The 26,391-nt window shown below is 36.0% G+C and overlaps 1 protein-coding gene and 1 long non-coding RNA gene across 2 annotated transcripts in view; one reads left to right on the top strand and one right to left on the bottom strand.

The window, feature by feature from the left end:
- The window catches only part of LOC127868686 (G protein-activated inward rectifier potassium channel 3-like), a 318,245-nt gene extending 316,819 nt beyond the window's left edge, over nucleotides 1-1,426 (bottom strand). Inside the window, exon 1 of the mRNA XM_052410636.1 lies at nucleotides 1,267-1,426. The gene's annotated coding sequence lies outside the window, so the exon portion shown is untranslated. The remainder of the gene's footprint in view (nucleotides 1-1,266) is intronic.
- Nucleotides 1,427-2,783: 1,357 nt separating this feature from the next.
- LOC127868720 (uncharacterized) lies at nucleotides 2,784-15,440 on the top strand. The gene is made up of 3 exons (XR_008044228.1): nucleotides 2,784-3,009; nucleotides 8,641-8,722; nucleotides 15,378-15,440. It is a non-coding gene; the product is annotated as an uncharacterized LOC127868720 (long non-coding RNA).
- Nucleotides 15,441-26,391: the final 10,951 nt, after the last annotated feature.

Genomic DNA, 26,391 nt, shown 5'->3' with positions numbered 1-26,391 from the left:
GAATTGTATTTTCTATACATTATTCGACTAATCTACTTGTACTATTTAAAAATGGGTTTTATATTATTACAGAAATACAAAAGATAAAAGAACATCCATCAGCAAAGAAAATGAAGTGTTTTTTCTATGAATTATTTTGTACACTATCGTTCATCTGTATAGGTATCCACCAAAGGATAAGTTTATTTACGAATTTATTTACTTTTGCTTTTTGTCTGTTATGAAAGAAATCGGCTGTAACAAGGATAATATTTAGAAATCAGAAATATCTCCATAAACCAGCACTGCTGATCAATGCTTAATTTAAGTTAATTGGAGCAATTAAGCAAATGTTTTTTTAAAATAAATATCTGATTTAAATTTAAAAAAAAGAATACAAATTAGTTATAATTCAGAATTTCAATTTTATTCAAAGGGCATACAAGTAGTTGTAATTCTTAAGTATTTCGAAGTATTCAAAAGATATATTGCAATTGTTATTTGCAATAAAGTAACATTTTACACAACAATACAATGTGTAATTAGAATGAATGCATGCATGTGAAATAACATAAATCAGTGTAACCAGTCATTATGAATACCAAGATCTCTACTGGAATGATCTGATTTTTCCAACATGTCTTGGCACGAGGTCGAGAACCTATCACATGGTTGTGCAATAACACCCCCAAAAGTAAACAGTAAATGCCGTCCATGACGTCATCGTTACTTTTAGTACCATGAGTAGTTTTACCTAACCTATTGTCTACAGAAAGATATGGCTGCCTCAGACTGCCTCTTGTACTTTTCAGTTGGTATTAAAAGATGCGCATAAATAATGCGCACATTAATACATAATAATTATGCAGTATGTTTATTTGCACATAACATAAGTATATTTACAGTATATATACAATACGTCCAATCATTTACAATTCTAAAGAGCATTTTCCATCACATAAATAGTACATTAATTAGTGCTTATAATAATTCTAGAAGAATAAACCACTGTATAACATACCTTATGTAGATGTACCAGCCTGATTTTTCCATTTACATACTAATTGTCACACAAACCCGAATTAATATAAACACATGCATATACATTTGATATTGATTACATGATTCAGACCTTGACAACAGTTTATTACAGAGCTTTTAGATATAACCCAAAAATAATGCAAAATCTACATTATAATCGATTTATTATATGCATTGCTCATTTCAATCAAAAAAACAAATAATCACAAACTAAAATCATGTGTATTGGTTTCTTATCTTACATACGTTTAAATCCAAGACATCCAAGATTAAATCTTTCAGACGATCAGATTAAAGCACTGAATATAAGATAAGTAATGTTTATGAAAAGTATTGCTTCTGTGCGGCACGATCAGGACAACCCTGCTTATGCAACATAGCATACACACATTCCTTTAATCCTTCTAAGCCTGGCAACACTAACCTACGCACAATAATTGTCCGGACAAGCGCGCCTTGTTTCCTAGATTCCTTTGTTCCTACATGGCTTTATAGTGCCTCACTTGGCTCAATCTGCGAGCAATTTGTAAATGAGGTCTCCTCATACAGAACCCGAGTATAACATGAGCGTGGGAGATAAAGTTGGGGAGGTGAGGATACGCCATCAGATTTATGTACACCCCCTCTGCATCTGGCTGTAAACACTACACGGTAATTATACAACAATTTGCAGCATAATTCACTGTACAAACACATAGCAATTTATTATGAAGCTGTCAGGTTACATTTTATAACTGTACATGTGTTGAGATTCTTATGTTAAGGTTTCTTTCGATAGAAACAAAATTATATATCGACGTACCGGTATATGCTGGCTTATTCTATACAATGTTTACATGCAAGCAATGATCATGTGAATAGCTGAATAATAGAATATACGCGACTAAAGTCAGAGATTAGTCGTCTGTGCACGAGGCGTAAAGTTCTTCTCCACAAAGATAAATTGTGTCTTGTTCTGAGAAAATTGGGCTTAATGCATGTGCGTAAAGTGTCGTCTCAGATTAGCCTGTGCAGTCCGCACAGGCTAATCAGGGACGACACTTTCCGCTGTTATGGTATTTTTAGTTTCAAGGAAGTCCCTCCTTGCCGAAAATCAAGTTTAGGCGGAAAGTGTCGTCCCTGATTAGCCTGTGCGGACTGCACAGGCTAATCTGGGACGACACTTTACGCACATGCATTATGACCAGCTTTCACAGAACAAGACACAATTATTGAGCACTTACATTTCTACGATGAGTACTGAGCCAGCAGTATTTAACTGAAGATTCTTTTTCTAATAATGCCTTCACATGACAATTACTTTCAACCGATTAGATCTATTAACCAATAAAGTTTTAAGTTGACACCTGTTTCAGTTTTCGTTATATGCTCCGGCCAACATTTTAATTTAAAAGGCAAAGGGAGGGCAATATGGAATACGACAGAATCAGTTCTACATCTTGGACACCACCCTTTTCGCAAAAAGATCTTTCTTCGTAGGACGATTAAAGTTGATGTCTCTAATAGTTTTCCAGATATGCTCCTGGCAAAAAAAAATTCGACGTCCGGACTGCCAGACAGACAACCTAAATCCAGTATGCCACCTAAGTTTGATGTGCGGAGAATAATATAATTATATTTTTTTTACAAAAAAACCCCACATCAACAAATTTTAAAATCATGTAACATAGTCTAGACAGGTTTCTGACTGCTGTTTTGAAGCATCACATCACCTGCTCTTACCTCTGGTAAGGCACTCCGTAATCAGGCCAATTAATACTAGAAACATGTTTTCGAGAAAGATAAGTCTGTCAATCAAGCTGATATGATGGGTATCGTGCTGGTGTTACAGTTTGTTTAATCTTCCATAATAGAAAGCACTCTGTTTCTGGGCATTTGTTTCATTTACTTTAATCCAATTACATGTTTCCGGGAACCTGCATCAATACGTTTCTGTCAACCACGGGGAATTGTTCGATCAATTTCAACAAATCTGGATTTACTCTCAAGGTAAACACTGAAATTATCAGCGTGAAGTGATTAAATAATCCACAACCATAAGTGTGTTTTTATTTTCGCTGGGATTTATTGTTTAGTGCACTTTTGAATTCAGTGGCTTGTCTGGAGATATTTAAGTACACGCACCACGGGTGTCCGCGGGCATGCTAAAATGTGTTTTTTTTTACCCATTGGAAGGGTCGTAGATGTATTGAATGGTATTTTATACATGTAGTCACATACATTTATAAATTAAAATGATGGACAATTAGACAACATGGATTAGTGATACGGGAGAGGGTGAGTATGCCCGGGTTAAGCACAGGATTTGTTCTTTACATTAAAGAGCAGCACGTTAGTGCGTCAGCCCAATAACACTCTTGTTTAATTTTTTTAACCGGGTGTCTGGAGTATAACGAGTCAAACAGGTGGCTGCTCAACAAACATTCGAAGACCGCTCAGGTGTAACCTGTTGTATTTAAATGGTGATGTCTAGACAATTTTTCTAGAAATCATATGTCCGTTAACGCACTAATTATGAGTTGAAATAGACCATCATGAAACCGTGTGAGAATGTTTTGGCGCATATTATCACAGGCAAGGTCAATAATCAGCCAGATCGCTGGAAACGCTTCTAAAACATGACCTTTAAATTGTAGAAAATAGATAATAATGTTTCACGCCTTAATCTCGTCATAAATAAACAACCGTACCCGTTCACTAACTAAAATAGTTAAATTCGCATAATCATCAAATTACGGAATACCGTTAGGGCCATCGTGGTTACACATTAAAATCCAGAGGGCGACAACGCGACAGTACGATGGCGGCAATGCGATAGTACGATGGCGACAATTCGACAACACGATAGTACGATGGCGACAATGCGATAGTCATATCGTACTGTCGCCATCGTATCATCGCATTGTCGCCATCGTACTATCGCGTTATCGCACTTTCGTCATCGTATTATCGCATTGTCGTCATCGTACTATCGCACTGTCGTATTCCTATTGTCGCACTATCGCATTGTTGTCTATCGCCTTCCGGTACACATGCGCACATGGTATTTTTTCCTAGATGGAACCACTTTTAAAAATACTTTACAGTTCGGCATACCTTACATCAATACCCATTGTATAACTTAATAAGAATTTCATTATAAATGTAACGTCTTTTAAAGTACATCTTTATAAAGTCATCTGTTTTGTTTCTGCAATACGAATAGTATGTGTATCGAAAGGCGATAGTCGACAATGCGATAGTACGATGGCGACAATGAGACACTGCGATAATACGATGACGACAATGCGACAGTACGATGACGACAATGCGACAGTGCGACAATACGATGGCGACAGTGTGATAGTCTGATAGCGACAATGCGATAATACGATGACGACAGTACGATGACTATCACATTGTCGCCATCGTACTATCACGTGGTCGCAGTGTCGCCATCGTACTATCGCATTGTCGCCATCGTACTATCGCATTGTCGGCATCGTACAATCGCACTATCGCATTGTCGCCCTCTGGATTTTAATGTGTAACCACGATGGCCCTAACGGAATTCCGTATCAAATATTGTCGCACTGCGTGCAACCATAAAATCTCCACCAAGCTCATTAACCCGCTAGATAGTCTAAACTCTCATGCATTATGGACATCGAATACTACAAATCCAATCGAACAAATACATCTTGATTGCTTACCATCAACAGTAGAATAACAGTTACAGCTCTTAATTCTGTGCAATTGCAGGAATGAATATAACTCACTGGGAAACGGAAATTATTGTTTTCCAAAATGGTGGTCCTCAACGTTTTTTATTTGTGAGCGTTAGCTCACAAATAATGTATGGGCAATTTTGCAAATCAGTATGGGCTTAACTACGCTAGGAACCGTAACCCGTGACGGCCTGTGTGGATAACTACAGTAAAATTAAGCAGTTTATAGTTCCCACTGGTACACTACATAGTGTGTATGTATTCAAAGCAGAGTTGCTTAAAGCAGAGGAACAGATAACTCCTACAGTACTTGCTAGTATACTCCGGAAAGTATGGATCTCAGAAACAGCACCTGAGGATTGGAAGGTGGGACTAATAGTGAAACTGCCGAAAAAAAGGTGACCTTACAGACTGCAACAATTGGAGTGGTATAATGCTGCTGTCAATGACCAGTAAGATCTTTAGCAGAATTGTGCTTGACAGAATTTCAGCTAGTGTAGATAAACTGCTGCGGGAAAACCAAGCCGGTTTCAGGAAGGGTAAGTCATGTTCAGATCAGATTTTCACACTTCGACAAATCATAGAGCAAAGTCACGAGTGGGACGCAACCGTCTTGCGAATTTTATTGACTTCCAGAAAGCATTCGATAGCGTGAACAGGCCAGCATTATGGAGGATTTAAGCCTATTATGGCATCCCAGACAAGATTATCTCTCTGTCATCAAGATGCTTTATTTAGATTTCAGTGCTAAAGTAATCTGCGAAACAACTCTCACAGAGAACCTTGAGATCAGGACAGGCGTGAAGCAGGGGTATGAATTGTCACCTTTACTATTTTCTTTGTACATCGACTGGCTGATGAAGGAATCCACTATGGATGCAGTCAAGGGACTCCAGTGGACGTTAACAGAAACACTGGAAGACCTTGATTTCGCTGACGACACCGCGCTTCTCGCTCAGCGCCACCAAGGCATCCAAACAAAGACGGACAAGCTAGATTCTCTTGGGAAGCAGATTGGCCTCAATATCAACGTAAACAAAACAAAAGTGATGAGAATAAACGCCAAAACAGAGAAACCAGTTACCATAAACAATTGCGCTATTGAAGAAGTAGATGAGTTTTTGTATCTTGGGAGTAAAGTCAGAAGTGACGAAAATTCAGAAGAAGATGTCAATTACAGATTATCCAAAGCCAGAGGTGCTTTTGCAGCATTACGGAACATCTGTAAGTCCTCCAAGCTAAATTATACCACCAAGATCAGGATTTTCAAGACTAATGTACTTTCAGTCCTGCTGTATTGTTCAGAATCCTGGAAAGTCACAAAGTTTATTTGCCTTAAGCTTGATGTCTTTCAAAGAAGGTGTCTCAGGCGGATTCTCCAAATCTTCTGGCCAAACACTATATCCAATACAGCACTCCACTGCAAAACAGGCACAACCCCAATATCAACACAGATCAAGCGCAAAAGATGGCGCTGGATTAGTCATGTTCAAAGGATGGAGGAAGCAGCCATTCGTAAGGTTGCAATGCGATGGACACCGATCGGACGTAGAAAAAGAGGGCGACCAAAAGAGACATGGCGCCGGTAAGTTGAAAAGGAGATGAGAAAGGAAAATTGGAGCTGGGGCCAGGTGCGGACATGGACAAAGGACCGGGTGCATTGGCGAGCTTTGGTGGTGGCCTTATGCGCCAATAGGCGCGAAGAGGATTAAACTATGCATTCAAAAGTATTTAACAGCTTGTTAGACAACGTTGGTCAGTCTAGTTTTTATCATTGAAATCTGTACATATTAATGCATGCCAAATAAGATAAGCATGTGCACATTGATTAGCTGTATCAATGATTTGAAAAAACAACAACATCTGGACCTGTGCTTTAAGACACACTCTTTATAAATTTGAATTGGTTGTGGTCATTTTAAACTTGCGATATAAAAAAGCTATAACCTAATTTTGAAAACTGAGTTGCGTCCAAGATTATACAACAGCGAACAAATTCCATGCCTTCAGCGCTTCGATTTCAAACGCTGGCGATACAATCGCAAACATGTAATAGTTACTCACAGTACAAACATATGGGTCATTTTTTATGAACACAACAAGGTAATATAAGAGAGCAGCATTACTGTATCATTGTTTAAGAACGATTGTAACTAAAAACAGTTGAAACGGAATTTCATTTTTTGATGTGCGAAATATATGGAAAACGAAATTTGTATTTGACTTCATGGTTTTATGGCCAAAATGATATATTCTTATTTTATAAACCTTATCCAATTACAGGTGAATTCGTAATACAGAAATAATATTACATCGATTTGCATAAAATAAAACATGTATTCGTTTACATGGATTAAATACTGTGCAAAATCGATAGTTAAGCTTTATTTACACATATCCGGTCTGTGACGTTCTCTTCTGGTCGATTCAGTCTGTCCCACTATCGCTAACTCATCCAGGGGGTGGGGGAAAGAGGATATAAATCTGCTGACATTCGTTGGTTTGTCTGCTTTTTTTGTGTGCTAACATTCAGTGGTTTGTATGCATGATTGTAACATCAACAGAACAATCATGATTGTGCTGACATAAAACGGGTTCTGAACATTCGAAAAGGCTAACGCGTAATAGTCTTGATCCATGGATGTGATTAAATGAATCGGTCAAAAGTTAAAATTTACCTGCACAAATCGGCACTTTAAGTTTCGTCTATCATGTTTCTGAGAGCTTTTGAGTGTGTGAGTAATTCACAGCTTATTTACAGATAATCGCCGAGTCTTCACGACAACTATAAGTGCAGACTAGCCCCTGTGATCTTTCAGCGGAAATATTTAATTTTGAGCTAAAGGTCAGATTACCCCGGCTTCCCTTTTATTCACCAAATATATCAATTTGATCCAAAAAGAACAGTGCACGGTGGCCAATGGGACCCTTATGTGCACTGGAAGACAATTTAAAGACTATTCATGCCGTGTTGCCCTTAAAAGGACAAGGCCACTCCGCCAGAGAAGTACGGGCATTACACAAATACACTCTTCCCGCTAATAGTGCGCTGTGCCGCCTTGATGGCCGCTCTTGAAGTCACCAACCCGAAACCCAGAACGGTTTCCCCAGCACGTTACCGTACTGAATGTTATGAACATGGTATATTTTTACACAGGAACAAAAATATTGTTGAATAGGAAATAGCATTCACCGTTTCCATGAAATGCAACAGTATAAATTTGCATTCTTTGATACGTCACAAAACTATTAGCTTGCATGTTCCATCACATTATCCATTTCAAACCTAAAAAATGTAACACAGGGTTTTAACTCTTTTTATCTTAAGCCAAAATGAAAGAGCAAATTTTTTTCTATTGATCGTGTTTCAACAAAATGATGTTCGGATTAACAGAAGAACCAACACTTCCTAAAATGTAAATTATTGAATATTAGAATATATGCGGCATGATTATGAGAGAAAAGTAGTCTCTGCAATAAGTAAAATGCATGAAAAATTCAGAGCCATCTATATAGTAAGTAGAACAAGTTACTACAAAAAATAGTTTACGTTTCAAGTGTAAGCAGAGGCGTTTTAAATTGAAGATTCGATTTCTACTAAGACATTGACATGACAATCGGCCATTCTTCCATTATCATTCTGCTTTAACTATTGTGCGAATATTGCAGTTTTGTTTCTTCTACTTTTTTTATAGACTTGTATATCTGGCAATGATTCGATTTAGTTATTGCAGCATATGCGTATTTCATTGAATATTCATGTTTTTCTAATACATTGACATGACAGTCGGCCATTCTGCCAACATAATTTTGCTTAAACTATTGTGCTAACATTTTAGTTTCGTTTCTTCTCTATATTTCTCTATATTGTATAGCCTTGTATATCTGAAAATTATTCAATTTATTTTTGCAGCATACTTAGTATATGATGGAGGTACTAAGCAGGATCGGGAAGTAAGTAAGATGCACGAACACTTCGGCCTCATCTCTATAAAGTAAGTAGCACACGTAACTAAATAGATAATTTATCTTGTCAACTACATTAGACAGTATACTCTATTTAACAGTTAAGACAAGCAGCAATGATATGTAACCGGCGGATACTGACTTGGATACTGACACAGTTACCTGTTGGGAGGCGGAAAACTACAACGGGCAAGGCATGGTCAGGGGTGATAACCCCAAAAAAGGGTTAGGGTAAGGGTTAGAATTAGGGGTCGGGTTAGGGTTAGGGTTGGGTTTAGGCTAACCCAAACCCTAACCCGACCCCTAACACTAACCCTTACCCAAACCCTAACCCTCTAACCCCCCCTTGCGCAATACCATACCATGCCTCGCCCGTTGTCGTTTTCCGCCTCCCTTACCTGTTGCTTATGATCATCCTCAATCATCAACTCACCTATATATTCCAACATCACTTTAAGATATAACCGTATATATCTCCATATATTCGCGACAGGTTAATTAGATTCCATTTTACTTGCTAAACCTCCTTGATACACAGTTGATTCTCATGACGATTCCTTACCGACCCATATCACCACCGCGCGAGTAAACAAGCCGATTTCAGCAAATTTTGTCCGGAATGAACTATGACTGTTTCTAATCGTGTCTTAAATCTCTCTCCCCCGAATAACGCGTTGTAATAGGTAATTCATTGTTTAGTATAAATAACTGGTTTCCTAAAACACAAACTCCACACAAAAATGATGATGCAATACCTTCTGGGAAAACCTTAACCATCTAGTGCACCACTGCTGGGAGCAGAACCATAAATCAAACTGTATCATTCACACAGCTAGTTTCTCTCAGACTGTAAACACATTAGACTGTGGCTACAAGCTACTACATCTTGATCTTAGAACTAATGGAGACAGAAGTTTATTATTTGCTAACAAATTTCTACAAACCTGTATGCTCCATAGTTTTAAAACACATCAGCAAGCTGAAGCAGTTTTATCTACATAACCTAGACGGACACAACTATTAAAAATTCAGTTTACTTGAAGTTATCAAACTGATTCTCAGCAGAACTTTCGCAGTCATCACTGCACTAAAAGAACCCAGAGTTTACTCAGAACACCCATTTATCTTTTCATAAATTATTCATGTATATTTGAGACATTTGCTTGTTTTGATATTTTTATCAGGAAGAATAAACATCAAATTAAACTTATTGATAAAAGCACTTATTGACTACCACCTGTCGAATAAGCAGTAAATGGACCATGTCGAAAGAAAAATACATCTGTAAAAGTAATGAGTTAATAGATTATTGTTTTTTTAATATAAATTATTAGACTAATCTACTTGAAAACCTCGGTTATGAATTAAGAGTTTGATTTAAAATGTTTAATGTGATCATTTAACTACATTGTGAGCAAGTTCACGATACAATCATTCATCCGTGACGATTGGACGCTTAAGCGCTTTGGGTATGTAAAATTCCAATTTTGCACGTGTAAATGGTGAAACGCAATATTATTCTAAATGTATTGCAATTTACTCTTTTAAGGTGGGTTCTAGAAAAGTCTCAAAGTGTATATATCCACCTAGGGCTAAGTTTATTCAATATATGCTTTTTGTCTGTTGTGAACGAAATTGGCTGTAACAAGGATGATATTTTAAAATCAGTAATATCTCTATAAACCAGCGCTGCTGATCAATCTTAATGTTAATTGTAGTTATTAAAGGGGCCTTTTCACAGATTTTGGCATTTTTTAACTTATTCATTAAATGCTTTATATTGATAAATGTAAACATTGGATCGTAAAAGCTCCAGTAAAAAATCAAGAATAAAAATAAAAAAAGGAAAAGAACATTGCCCGGAGCAGGTTTCGAACCAGTGACCCCTGGAGTCCTGCCAGAGTCCTGAAGTAAAAACGCTTTAGCCTACTGAGCTATTCCGCCGAATCCACATACGTGACGTATTTTATACCTTATATAAGCAATCTTCGTAGTTTCACAAAATTTAACGACAAAAACAGGACTCTCCAAATTATTCAATCGTTTCGCGTTGCAACGCTTTATAATTTTTAGGTTTTAAAATCGTCAAAAGATGCATATAATGGCTATATTAGACCATGGTAAATGTTCAGTATTACTGTTTCCTCACAAATATCATAACTAAAACGAAAATGTGCGAATCTGAAACAACTTTTTTCAATTTTGTCAATTTACCAAAGCGTGAAAAGATCCCTTTAAAGCAGATTTAAACATAATAAAAATCTGATTCAAATTTAAAAAAAATGAGTTAAAATAAGTTATTATTCAGAATTTCAATTTATTCAAAGGGCATACACGTAGTTGTAAATCTAAAGTATTTTGAAGTATTCAAAAGATATATTTAAATTGTCATTGGTAATAAAGTAGAATTGAACAAAACAATACAATATTTACTAATTAGCATGAATGAATGAATGTGATATATCATCAATCTGTTACCAGTAATTAAGAAAGCCAAGATCTCTACTGGAATGATCTGATTTTTCCAACATGTCTTGGCATGAGGTCAAGAACTTCTCACATGGTTGTGCAATATAAACCCCATGAGTAAAAAGTAAATGTCGTTTATGCCGTTATCATTACTTTAAGTACTATGATTAGTTTGACGTAACCTATTGTCTACAGAAGGTAATGGTGCCTCATGTACTTTTCAGTTGGTGTTTAAAGATGCGCATAAATAATGCGCACATTACATATATGCAGTATGTTAATATGCACATTACATAAGTATGTTTGCTGTATAAATACAATATGTCTAATTATTTACAATTCTAAAGAGCATTTACCATCAAATAAATAGTGCATTAGAGCTAAAAATAATTCTAGCAGAATAATCCATTGTATAACAGAACTTATGTGCATGTCGCTGCCTGAATTATTCCATTTACATGCTCATTGTCACACAAACACTTATTAATACAAACACATGCATACATTTGAGCTTGATTACATGATTCAGACTTTGACATCAGTATGTACGTTTAAAATAGAGCATAAATGTATAACCCATGTTAATGCAAAATCTGTATTATCTTAGATTTCTTACATGCATTGCTCATTTCAATCAAGAAAACAAATAATCCAAAACTGAAATGTGAATTGGTTTCTTATCTTATTATCGAGATTAACCCATTTATGCCTAGTGGACTCTCCCATCCTTCTAAATTAGATCAATTTATTTCCAAAATTAGGGATGTCTAGTATATTTATTTCTATATTTAGAATATTTCTTACAGAAATTCCTTTAAGCAATCAGCGCAGACCCAGATGAGACGCCGCATCATGCGGCGTCTCATCTGGGTCTACGCTGTTTGACAAGGCCTGTTTTCTAGACGCTAGGCATAAATGGGTTAACTGCACATGTAAGGAGATTCTTATGTTTAGGTTGCTGTCCATTGAAAAAATGTATTATATATCAACACAGCGGTATTTGATGGCTAATTCTTAACATATTTTAAATGCAAGAATTGGGTACGAACATGTGAATACCAGAATATATGCGGCATAAACGAAATATTAGTCATCTCTGCACTAGAGAGTGTGGCAAGTCTGGAACTTGTTGGATCCGATTCTTCTTCTTTGCACAACAGAAGTATAGGCAATGATCTGAAACTGTAATACATCTTTTTGTTTTTGAGATAAACTCCGAACAAATTTAATTTATAAATAAATGAAGGCCAATATGTAAACATTGTAGCAAAATAATGCATCTTGTGCACCGCCCTTTTCCGTAATAAGATCTATCTACCTGTGGAGTTTGATGTTGATAACATCGAATCGTGTTCAAGATAAGATCCGGGTTAAAAAAAAGACGTCCGGACGGCCAGACGGGAGACCTAAAAAAAAGTATACACCCTTACAGTAAACACCTTTACCCTCTTATATCTTTTTTTATGCGGAGAATAATGTAATGATACTTATTGTGGAAAAACCCTTAAATGAAATCTTATAGCATAGTCTAGACAGGTTTCTGACTGCTGTTTTGCAGCTCCTCACCACCTGCTCTTATTTCTTGCAAATCACTCTGTAATCAGGATCATTAACACTAGAAACATGTTTTCAAGAAAGATAAGTGTGTCAATCAAGCGGATATGAGGATTATCGTGCTGGCATTACAGATTGTTTTACCTTTCATAATAACATGCATTCTGTTTCTGGTCATTTATTATACCCCCACAAACGAAGTTTAGGGGGTTATATAGGAGTGAACGTGTCTGTCTGTCTGTCTGTCTGTCTGTCTGTCTGTCTGTCTGTCGGTCTGTATGTCTGTCTGTCTGTCTGTCGGTCGGTTCGTATTAAGCGTCCGCTCTCTAATTCAAGTTGTTTTCATCCGATCTTCACCAAACTTGGTCATATGCTGTATCTAGATGATGTCTAGGTCAAATTAGAATATGGGTCATGCTGGGTCAAAAACTAGGTCACAGGGTCACTTAGTGCGTTATAAACATTGAACATGGTGTCCGCTCTCTAATTCAAGTAGTGTTCATCTGAGCTTCACCAAACTTGGTCAGAAGTTGTATTAGATGATGTCTAGACCAAGTTCGAGCATGGGTCATGCCAGGTAAAAAAACTAGGCCACGGGGTCACTTAGTGCGTTTTAAACATTGAGCATGGTGTACGCTCTCTAATTCAAGTAATTTTCATCCGATCGTCACCACACTTAGTCAGAAGTTGTATCTAGATGATGTGTAGGTCAAGTTCGAACATGGGCAATGCCGGGTCAAAAACTAGGTCACGGGGTCACTAAGTGCGTTTTAAACATTTAGCATGGTGTCCGCTGTTTTTTGTGAAGACAACATGCAAAGTATTCTGTGTCAATGGGGAATGTGGGTGTATTCGTCACGTCTTTGACAAAGCTCTAGTTTCATTTACTTTAATCCAATTACATGTTTCCGGGAACCAGAAAGCAATTCACTCCTGTCCACCAAGGGAGATGGGACAAATTTAAACAAACCTAGATTTACTATCAAAGTAAATATCAAATAATCAGAGTGGAATGATAAAAAAATCCACAAACGTGTAATCGTGGTCTGCGAAGAAATTGTGAGGTGCACTTTTACGACCAGGGGCGTGTCTGGTAATATTTTTATTATAAGCACCGTTTTGGTCCGAGGGGATGCTCCAACGTGCCCCCCCCCCCCCGCTTATGTTTTTATTTGTTTACCAATCGTCTTGTGTATAAACAGTCGAAACAGTGGTCTCTCAACAAACATTCGAAAACCGCACAGGCGAAACCTATTGTATCAAACAGGTGTTGGTACACATGATTTTCCAGGAAGATGACCACTTGCTCACTCCTTATGAGTTTAAATCGGATTATCGTGAAAAATGGTGAGTATGCTTGTGCACATGCAATCCAAGCCAAGCTTGGTAACTATCTAGATCGCTGAAAGCACGTGTGAGTTGTGAATCATATATTATAGAAAATGGCTTAAATAATATCGTCTGCTATCTAATATTTTAAAAGGATCATTCTGATTTTTGGGTCTAAATCTCACCATTGATCTATGGCAATCCAGATAAACTTATGCACTTCTAAAGTTTGGTCCTTTAATAAGCCTAATTAATCTTTTCCGCTTATTAACTCAGTTAAATTCGCATCATCATCAAACATGGTAAAAACGCTTGTTGCCATAAAATCTCCACCAAGCTCAATAACCAACCGGATCGTCTTAAGCACTTATGTACTATTGATCACTAGTACTAGTGATGCAATTGCAAAACTAATCTTGACTGGTCGGTAACAACAGTAGAATTACAGTTCAAGCTCTGATTTCTGTGCAAATACTGGAATGACTATACATCATTAGAAAACAGAGCTTATGATGTTTTGTTTGTTATCAGAAAAAGAATGTCCTCTACGTTCTTACAAACACTGGCTATACCATTTCGAATCTGTAACTATTTCTTCCAAGTACATACACATATAAGGGTCACTGCCTTTCATTAAAATAAGCCAAACAAGGTATTATAAGACGCTATCGTAAGAGGGGAACGTTACTTTGTTTTTTGTTCAGAACAATTTCCAATAAAAATAGTGGGAATATTATTTCGTGGTTTTTAAGTGTGTAAAATATATTGAAAAACATAATTTGTATGTCTCTACATGGTTAAATGGCAAAATGTTCTTCTTTTATAAATCCAATGAAAATGCTTTTATTTACGAGAATACAATATATCCTGTTCTATTCTGTCTGGTCGATTCAATTAGTACCACTGTCTGTTACTATTTTATTCAGGGGTAGGGGGATACATTTTTGCTTACATTCGTTTGTTTGAATGCCATTTTGTTTTGACATTAGCTGATGTGTGCGCTTGTTTTAACATTAACTGATCAGTGATGAATGTATTGACATTAAACATATTCTGAAATTGCGAGTCTGGGCACATGGATGTAAAATCAATGAGTTTTTTTAAAAGTAACCGAAATATTGTCAAGCTGACTGTTGCCTACAAAATCTCTCTGAATGCTTTTTATCTCCAGTTATGTTCGGTTTAATTGCTCGGTTTATAAAATGTCTTCTTTTTTCAGTTGTCAATGGTTCTCTCCCGTTAGCATTTTAAACACACACTGTTTTATGTTAAAGTAATACAAGCAATCCAAGTTCTATGTCATTATGTGCGTTTCATTTGCCAACAATTTAGATTGAAGAAAGCCAGACAGAAGGCAACAACAACAAATGAAATATGTCCTACATCTGGTTCAAGGCAAGTTAGCCTTACATTTGACAACAGGCACATTACTACAATTAATGTAGAATATTAGCAGTTACATATTAAAATCACTATTTTATTTCGGTGTGTTTAATCATCTAGATTGACACGTTGTTACATTTAAACATTTTATATGACCATTGATGTTAAATGTTTATCTAAGATCAAACCGTGTATTATAATATTTTACTACGTGAAACTTAAATTGTTATTATTTATGACCGTTCATCGTGTACCGATATCGCCAACTGTCAGATGGACACTGAACTTTATTGGACTTTTAATTCAAATGGGATATTTTTTGGGTAACTACATTCATCAGTTAATTATATTTAACGGTTGACTCTAGCAGAAATGACATGTAACCAGTTTGTACACTTGGATTCAGGCACTGTAAATTATTGCATAGGATCATACCAAATCCACCCATATATTCCAACATCTCTTAGCATTTACCTTCACTAATTTAGACTTACATAATATATAATATATAAATAACCAAACCATCCATACTTGACAGGTTTAGTTAATTTCTTCTTACATTAATACTTGCTACAACTCTTTGATACTTGTACTGCTGTTGTGCATGACTATTCCTTGCCCACCAATATCACCATCGCGCAAATAAAAGAACTGATACCAGCAAAAAAAGCCCAGAATGAACTAGACCTGTCACTTGTCGTGCCTGAAATCCCACACCCAAAATAACACGAAGTCAGAGGAAATTGACAGTTAAGTTTAAAGAACCGTTTGCCTTAAACAGCAAGCTTCTAGCGCATTCAGTTCCTCGTACTCTAAACAAATAAACTGTGAATTATGAGACCATGAGTTTTGATTCTTGTTCACTGTATGACCCCTCATTGAGACCTGTCCACCAGCGTAAAACCGTAAAAATACACAAAGGGCAAAGATTTAATGTAATGAATAAACTAGGGTAATAACTCTCAAAATATTTATCAAGAGTTAAAGTTGATTTCTCTTTCAGCTTTCGACATCGGCTTTCGACACAAAAAGAACAATACGTTAAAAAAGAAGCAAGAGATATTAATAAGTGCACTGCACGTCATAATTATAGATCTACCTACCAAGGAAATCTGACACTGATGCATTTTTAAGATTTTGAGATATGCTACGGCAAAAAGGTAATTACTCTAAAAATATAATAGACGGATATATGTCTATGTGCAATGCAAGGAAATCTATCTACCTGTGAATTTGGAAAATAGACCTGTTATCTTTTTCAAGATACGCAATCGATAGAATTATGTTATGTCGTTTCGACGGCCTGAATGACAACCTGAAATCAGTATACATTCCCTTACAGCTTTGTTGTGCGGTGGCTGAGGTTGGGGGTTTGTAATATAAACTGGATACATCCAGTTAAAACAATAAAAATCATTTTACAGAGTCTAGACAGGTTTTTGACTGTTGTTGTCCATTTCCACGCCACCTGTTTTATTTGTTGACAATGAAACGATAATCAATTCAATTTACTATAGAAACCTGTTTTCAAAGCAGATAATTTTGTCAATCAAGCCGTGGATATGCTTGTCGTGCAGGCGTTTTTCGTAAAATCATACATCAGTTTCTTTGCATTGACTTTTATCCACTGACACCTTCCTGAAAAACAGATGCCGTAAGGTCTTTGGCAATAAGTTAGTATTTACTTTGAAAATTATGTACTTAACATTAGTTTGGTATTCATGCGCGATATATATGGTATGTTAGTATTTCATTAACACGCTGTTTGCTCTCCTCACATTCAAATCATACATTTACATCGCATTGTCTTTTGTAAATAAAAAATTCTGTTTACGATTAGCAAAATGGTTAATGTCGGTAGCATATTATATATTTCATGGACGATTTACAACCAGGCTGTACGCTTACTGCACTTGATATCCTACGAGATTGAATTAATTACGATAAGAAATGTAAGTTTACATGATGCAATATTAAAATATTAGGTCGCTCTCTCACTCAAAAAGTATAAATGGGATGATAATGAAATTTTGCTTTAATGTTTGTAGGCATATAATCTAGGTCCACATCGGTAACAAGCCAGATGCACTGAGGCACTTGTGAAAAATTGCCCTTGAATGAACCAAATGCCCAAATTAACCTTGTCCGCTCAATAACTCAAATAGCTGAAATCATACCACAAGTCGACTTTCGCAGAGAAATCACCAGTGGATGATCACGATACACGAACAGAGAAATCACCAGTGGATGATCACGATACACGAACAGAGAAATCACCAGTGGATGATCACGATACACGAACAGAGAAATCACCAGTGGATGATCACGATACACGAACACCGCAGAGAAATCACCAGTGGATGATCACGATACACGAACAGAGAACTCACCAGTGGATGATCACGATACACGAACAGAGAAATCACCAGTGGATGATCACGATACACGAACAGAGAAATCACCAGTGGATGATCACGATACACGAACAGAGAAATCACCAGTGGATGATCACGATACACGAACACCGCAGAGAAATCACCAGTGGATGATCACGATACACGAACACCGCAGAGAAATCACCAGTGGATGATCACGATACACGAACACCACAGAGACATCACCAGTGGATGATCACGATACACGAACACCGCAGAGAAATCACCAGTGGATGATCACGATACACGAACACCACAGAGACATCACCAGTGGATGATCACGATACACGAACACCGCAGAGAAATCACCAGTGGATGATCACGATACACGAACACCGCAGAGAAATCACCAGTGGATGATCACGATACACGAACACCACAGAGACATCACCAGTGGATGATCACGATACACGAACACCGCAGAGAAATCACCAGTGGATGATCACGATACACGAACACCACAGAGACATCACCAGTGGATGATCACGATACACGAACACCGCAGAGAAATCACCAGTGGTTGATCACGATACACGAACACCGCAGAGAAATCACCAGTGGATGATCACGATACACGAACACCGCAGAGAAATCACCAGTGGATGATCACGATACACGAACACCGCAGAGAAATCACCAGTGGATGATCACGATACACGAACACCGCAGAGAAATCACCAGTGGATGATCACGATACACGAACACCGCAGAGAAATCACCAGTGGATGATCACGATACACGAACACCGCAGAGAAATCACCAGTGGATGATCACGATACACGAACAGAGAAATCACCAGTGGATGATCACGATACTCGAACAGAGAAATCACCAGTGGATGATCACGATACACGAACAGAGAAATCACCAGTGGATGATCACGATACACGAACAGAGACATCACCAGTGGATGATCACGATACACGAACAGAGACATCACCAGTGGATGATCACGATACACGAACACCGCTGCTGGATAGGAGCGGTTTGCATACCTTAAAATACGTCACGGTTCATTACTGACCAGCCCCCTTATCTAATCATAGTAATATAACCTCTTTAGGTTTCGTATTGCTGACCTAAAAGTTACCTCAAAATCCTTCATGGTTCATTACTGACCAGCCCCCTTATCTGAACAGCAATATCGCATATCTAGCTTTCGTTTTGCTGACCTAAAAGTTACCTCAAATATGTTTTTATAATTCTTGATATAACAAGAATACTCATTTATGTTGAGTCGTTAAAAATTACAAATTGAATGTCTGAATTGCCTTCAACCGAAGAAACGTTCACAATGTCAAAGTTCATTAATCATTTTCGTCTGTTTAAAATGGTGGTGTAGCACATCCAAATCGTAGATTGGCATTGAGATCATGTATGCTAACAAGTTAAAGATAACATTATTATATGGGAACTTTTACTATCTTTGTCTTGGCACCAAAATGTTCATTAATCAACGTCATAATTTCAACACAGTGACTACTATTAGAGTTAAACTTGACCTTTCGACAAGTTTGGATTAACATTGCGTTAAGGCATTACAAATAGCTGGACTTCCTTATTTGTCTGAGGTTCATTTTAAACAACTCCATTTACTGTACAAAACGTTTGGTTGAGAACAACCTGGGAAAGCTTTGACATAAATCCAATTAAGCCAAATCAAATAGGGATTGCTTACACGTTCAAATCCTACTGTCTCAATCTCATTCTACGGGAAGTGGACTTATTTTTGCATTCATTGACTGGTTTCTGAGCTTGTTTGTAAAATTTACTACACAGATGCGAATTGATGGACAGGAAACGAACATTCGAAATAGGAAAATGATCTGGACAATGAGTGTTATCGATCAATATGATAAAAACATTCAGTGAGTGGGCTAAAATGAGAACGTATAACTGAAACGTTGGCTTTAACCCTTAACATGCTGGGAAATTTGTCGTCCGCTAAAATGTTGTCTGCTGAATTTCGAAAATTAACATTTTCTTCGTTTTTTTTCAAAGAATACTATCAAAATAGCAATTAGTTTGGATCCTGACGAGACACCACGTTCTGTGGCGTCTCATCTGGATCCAAATTGTTTGCAAATGCCTTCAAAATTCGGTTTCATTACTGAAAGAGTTAAGGTGTTACATATTTTGCTGGATGTCATTTTGGTAAACAGGATTTGAAGATGGTTAAAAATGGTATTTTTGACACAAGAACTAGAATATTGTGGACCAGGAAACTGCATTCACCGTTCTTAAATGTCAAACATATCAGCTTTATTTGCTTTCACACTATTCAATCCAAATCTGTTGAAGGTTATGTAGTTTTTTTTCTGAGATCTAATTTTTTTCTTGAGCATTGCTCAACATGAAAGTGCAAAGGAGAATAATGGTACAGAATTATTTGAGAAATATGAACATTATTTCAGTATGTTCATCGGAAAAAATTGTGTTTTTCTATGGTTACAAGAATATGTAAAAACTGAACAATCTTGATCCAGCAATAACTGAACAAGTTCTTTATGAATGTTTTGTACTATAAGATGAATAACAAGTATTCAGTATTCAGTAGATTTATTACTCGTGTTTTCAAAGTGCACATTTATGTACATAAATATAAATAATACTACGGCTCAATATTTAAAATGTTTTGATATAAATACATCGTGATTTATCGCGATTAAGTATAAACGTAGCGCAAGGTTGGCATCGTATAGAAAAATAAAAGTGTCACTTAAAACAAAATAAGATATTTTAAAATATCTTTAACAATCGAAAAATCTGTAGGGCAAGTATGTATTAGTCGGGGTAATAATGAATTGTTTGTTGTTCAATTGTGTTTCTTTTATAAAATCACTTAGTTTATCATTCTGTAATTAATTACCCTCAAAACCTTAAACCGTTTGTTATTTATTGCTCTAAACAACATATTCCGTTTTAATTTTCATAAACGTACAATCTTTTAACATAACAAATACGTTTTTATTTATAACAAATACGTGTGGAAAGTTTTTTGTCATATTTAAAAGTACTCGACTATAAATACAAACTTCTCAAAACAGACAGTAGCATTGCTGCGTATAAACACATTTACAGTTCTATTCAGATGATATTTGCTGTTCAAATATATGGCACATTCCAATTCCTCAGTAAACTCTTCACATTTCTGTAAAATGAACTGCAGAAGAAAAGCACTTCAAAATGATACTAACCATGTTATAACATTTGCAAAGTGTCTTCCAATGTTTTATAAAACACGTTTAATCGACCATAATACGAACGAAAATATTATTCAACAAGTAAATTTGCTGACACCAGAAAAAATATGCAGTAAGGCGAATGTTATTATACGTAAAATAGACACAAAACATATTTTCGATTCTTGGCAAATTTCAGAATCGCCACCTGTGCATATCTATTAAAAAAAGACGATAATCAAAGCTTTTGACTCCAGGTACCTGTTGTCAAGGCATATAACTCTCTCAATCAAGCTGAGATTAGGATTAGCGTGCTGGTGCTACATTTTCTTTAATCTTTCATAATAAAATTCTTCCTGTCTCTTGGCATTTACTACATTTGCTTTAATCCAATTACACGTTGCTGCAAACCAGAAACCGAAAGTTCCCGACCGCCAAGGGAGATGCCAGATCCCTTTTATGATATGAACAGACTTGATTTCAATATCAAAGTAAAATTGGAAGTGTTAGGATGAAATCAGTACAAAACAGGCCTATGTGTGTGTTCCAAATTTTGGATAAATAGGGCAAGGCTAGTGCACTTTTGAATGTGTGGACCATGCATCTGTTATTTTGTTTATATTCAATAGGCGATTTTGCAAATGAATTTCATAGTAGAACAAAAGTCAAATACAGCCTTTTCAAATAAAATTCATTCACTGCTTTTTGCTTTTGGAAAATCACCGGAAAGCTATCAACGGTTAATTTGGAAGTATGTATTTTTCGTTGTCAGTGTCCCAATCATATCAATTTTAGCAATTATGTAAACGTATAATCTAAACATTCATTATGAGAATGGTGTAGTTTTATGCCTTTTTGAATTTTGTGACTGCGTACCGTTCAAATCTGAAAACATCATACGAGTTTTTTTTTAAATTATAATCTTATGGTCGTCTTAGGTTGTTTTATGTGAATTATAATCATACGGTCGTATTTGGTTGTTTAATGTGCATTATAATCACATGGTCGTCTTAGGTTGTGTATGTGAATAACAATTATATGGTCGTAGTAGGTTGTTTTATGTGAATTATAATCGTATGGTCGTGTGAGGTAGTTTTATGTGAATTATAATCATATGGTAGTATGTGATAGTTTTATGTGAACTATAATCATATGGTCGTAACATATGTTTTATGTTGTAATAGACTGAATTATCATCTTATCACGCCATGCTTCTTTAATTCTTCATATTCCTCGAAGAATCGAATCCTTACTTCTTGTTTCCGTTAAGTCACAACGATGTGTAATTCCGTTTATTATTTCAAGAATGTCCAAAAAAAATATTGATGGTTCTTCTGGGGATTGGTTAATCGGTGATGTGTTAAAGGTGATAAATTTTCTTCCTTGATAAACTACATTTCGTTACTGAGATAAAATATGATGATATAATGGAATTATGGGTGTTAAGTCTCAAAATATTTACAAATCCATTTTCAAATGTGTGTATTAATTTTTATTCAATTTTAGTTTGAGTTAATTCAGAGGGATATTCACTTGAGTCAAGATGGCGACGTCTATGCCGAGACAGTTATTTTACGCCGTAGTATACCGTTTATTTTACTGTTGTTGAATTTTTAAATGACGTTCACTTTCAAGTCATATCGGTTATAAGGTGATTTGCGTTTATTTCGAATTCATTCTTCTTCTTTGCACGACAGAAGTATTGGCCATGATCTGAAACTGTAACAAATAGCTGTTTTCAAATAAATTAACACTGAAGCTATTTACATTTTTTTCTTCATTCCGACGGTTTCCAAATAAAGCAAGCTTGACCCGCTAAAACTTTACCATCACAACTTACACTTTAGTAAGGTAATATTACAGCCAAGATTGGCCAGTTTTAGCACGAACATTCACAATGGCTATAAGTCTGAAATTTAGAAAGCACGTGTCTTGGATTCTTGCATTCAACTTTGAAATTTACCATTGTAATTTTAAGTAGATTTCTAGGTTCCAATATAAGACCCAGATACAGTTTAACTGTAGTAAATATGAACGGGAAATAGGCACGCAAGATTTATGGCCCTTTAGTACTAAACATCCCCTTCAGGACATCTACCTACATATGACATTCAAGTTGATACTCCTTTAAGTTCACAAAATAGGCTACATACATAAAATTAATAAAGGCAAATAACTCATACATATGGAAGAAGCAGCGATTGCTCGTTGCAATGCACCTTCCACCGATGAGATCTATATACCAATATAGTTTCAATTTGACACCTCTTTTTGCTGTCGAGATAAAGCCCGAACAAAATTCTCCTATATAAATAAACGAAACACAATCATATTATGTAAACATGGCAGCAACATTAAGGCATAAATGCATCTTGTGCTCCGCCTATTCCCGAAATAAGATCTATCTACCTGTGGAGTTTGAAGTTGTTAACCGTTTTCAAGATAAGCTCCGTGTTAAAAAAAGACGTCCTGACGGCCAGACGATAAACCTAAAACAAAGTATACACCCTTACAGTTTACCCCCTTACCCTATTATATCGTTGTTGTGCGGAGAATAATGTAATTATACTTATTGTGGGCAAAAAAACGTTGATAAAATCATATAACATGTAGACAGGTTTCTGTTTACTGTTTATCAGCATCTAACCACCTGCTCTTATTTCTTGCAAACCACTCTGTTATCAAGATTATTATAACTAGAAATATGTTTCCAAGAAAGATAAATGCGCCAATTAAGCTGGCATGAGGCTTATCGTGCATGCATAACAGTTTGTTTATCTTATCTTTCATAATAACATGCATTCTGTTTCAAAGCATTTATTTCATTTACTTTAATCCAATTACATGTTTCCGGGAACCGGAAAGCAATGCAGTCCTGTCAACCAAGGGAGATGGTACGAATTTTAACAAACGTGGATTTACTATCAAAATAAATATCAAATAATCAGAGTGGAATGATAAAACATCCACAGAGGCGTATTCGTGGTCTGTAAAGAAATTGTGAAGTGAACTTTAACGGTCAGGGGCGTGCCTGGTAATATTTTTCAAGCACCGTTTTGGTCCGAGGGACCACATTCCCCCCCCCCCCACACACACACACACTTGGATTTGTCGTGTACCCAGAAACATCCCTGCTTATGTTTTTATTTGTTTAACAAGCGTCTTGTTTATAAACAGTAGAAACAGTGGTTTCTCAGAAAACATTCGAAGACCTCGCAGGTGGAACCTAATGTATCAAACAGGTGTTGGTACACATGATTTTCCAGGAAGATGTCCGCCTGCTCACTCCTTATGAGTTTAAATCGGATCATCATGAAAGTTGGTGACAATGCATTTGTGCATGCAATCCAAGCCAAGCTTGGTAACTAGCTAGATCACTGGAAGCACTTGTGAGTTGTGAATCATAAATAAAAGAAAATGGCTTAAATAATATTGTCCGGTATCTAATATTTTAAAAGGGATCATAATGAGTTTTGGGTCTAAATCTCACCATTGATCTATAGCAAGCCAGATCAACTTATGCACTTCTGAAGTTTAATAAGTCTTATTAATCTTTCCCGCTTATTTACTCAGATAGTTCATTTCGCATCATCATCAAACATAGTAAAAACGCTTGTTGCCATAAAATCTCCGCCAAGCTCAATAACCAACCGGGCCGTCTAAAGCACTTATGTATTATGGACCTCTAGTACTAGTGATGCGATTGCAAAAAATAATCTTGACTGGTCTGTAACAACAGTAGAATTACAGTTCAAGCTCTGATTTCTGTGCAAATACAGGAATGACTATACATCATTAGAAAACAGAGATTATAATGTTTTGTTTTTTTATCAAAAAAAAATTGTCCTCTACGTTCTTACAAACACTGGCTATACCATTTTGAATCTGTAGCTATTTCTTCCAAGTACATACACATATATGGATCACTGTCTTTCATGGAAAAAAGCCAAACAAGGTATTATAAGACGCTATCGTAAGAGGGGAACGTTACTTTGTCCTTTGTTCAGAACTTGTTCAGAACAATGTCCAATAAAAATAGTGGGAATATTATTTCATGGTTTTTAAGTGTTTGAAATATATTGAAAAAACATACTTTGTATTTCTCTACATGGTAAAATGGCAAAATGTTCTTCGTTTATAAATCCAATGAAAATGCTTTCATTTAAGAGTATACGATATATCCTGTTCTATTCTGTCTGGTCGATTCAATAAGTACCACTGTCTGTTACTGTTTCAACCAGGGGTAGGGTGCAGGATATTTTTGCTGACATTCGTTAATTTGTATGCCTGTTTTTACTGACATTAGCTGATGTGTGCGCTTGTTTTAACATTCACTGATCAGTCATGAATGCATTGACATTAAACTTGTTCTGAACTTGCGAGTCTGGGCACATGGATGATATCAATAAATTATTTGAAATTTAATTGAAATATTGTCAAGCTTACTATTGCCTACACGCCTACACAATCTCTCTGAATGCTTTTTAGCAAAAGACGATTTGAGAAGGTGAAAACGGCTATTTTCACAAAGAATAAGACTATCATGGTATTTGAAAGTGCATTTTCCATTGCATGAAGTAGTTTGTTCAGCACCCTTTGAAATGTCAAACAATATCAAGTTTAATTTGCTTTCAAATATTCCAATTCTGAAAAAGATTATGCAGGGTTTTCTATTGTTTTAATATATATTGTTCTTTGCCTAATACAATAAAGCCCATTGTTGTAGGAATCAGTGAACGAAAATATGTTCGGATCATCCGAAGAAACAATAATTTCGTCCGTGCATATGAATAATTGAATATTATAATAGATGCTGCTTGAAAATGAGAGAATAGTTATCTCTACTCTAGGATGAATGGAAACGTTTAGGTCATCTCAATTCAGTAATTTGTAAAAGCTTCTATTGAAATAATTTACTTTTAACAGATAGGCACTGAATGGTACTATATTATACTCTCTCAAAACTCAGATTAAAATGGAGTTGTTAAGTCGCATAATTATGACTATACTGGCACATGTCTGCATTATGTTGTTACAACGTATTTCCCACATGAGCAATCATAATATTTAGCATACCACTTTTGCAAATGCAATTCAGATACAAATGTTTCACTGAAGCTATTTGTTTACTTATAAAATAACATAGAATTAATATAGTCAACTTCAATTATTTCCAGTTATCTTAAGATTAATTGATGAATTAATTATAGGTTTTTCTTATTCAGTTGTCAATGTTTCTCTCGCGGTAGCATTTTAAACACACACTGTTTTATGTTAAAGTAATACACGCAATCAAAGTTGTCTGTTAGTATGTGCGCTTTGTTTGCCAACAATTTAGATTGAAGA

The sequence above is a fragment of the Dreissena polymorpha genome, chromosome 2, assembly GCF_020536995.1.
Source record: "Dreissena polymorpha isolate Duluth1 chromosome 2, UMN_Dpol_1.0, whole genome shotgun sequence".
Taxonomy (NCBI): domain Eukaryota; kingdom Metazoa; phylum Mollusca; class Bivalvia; order Myida; family Dreissenidae; genus Dreissena; species Dreissena polymorpha.
The sequence above is the reverse complement of the archived record's forward strand: the minus strand, read 5'-3'. Positions and strand labels throughout refer to the sequence as shown.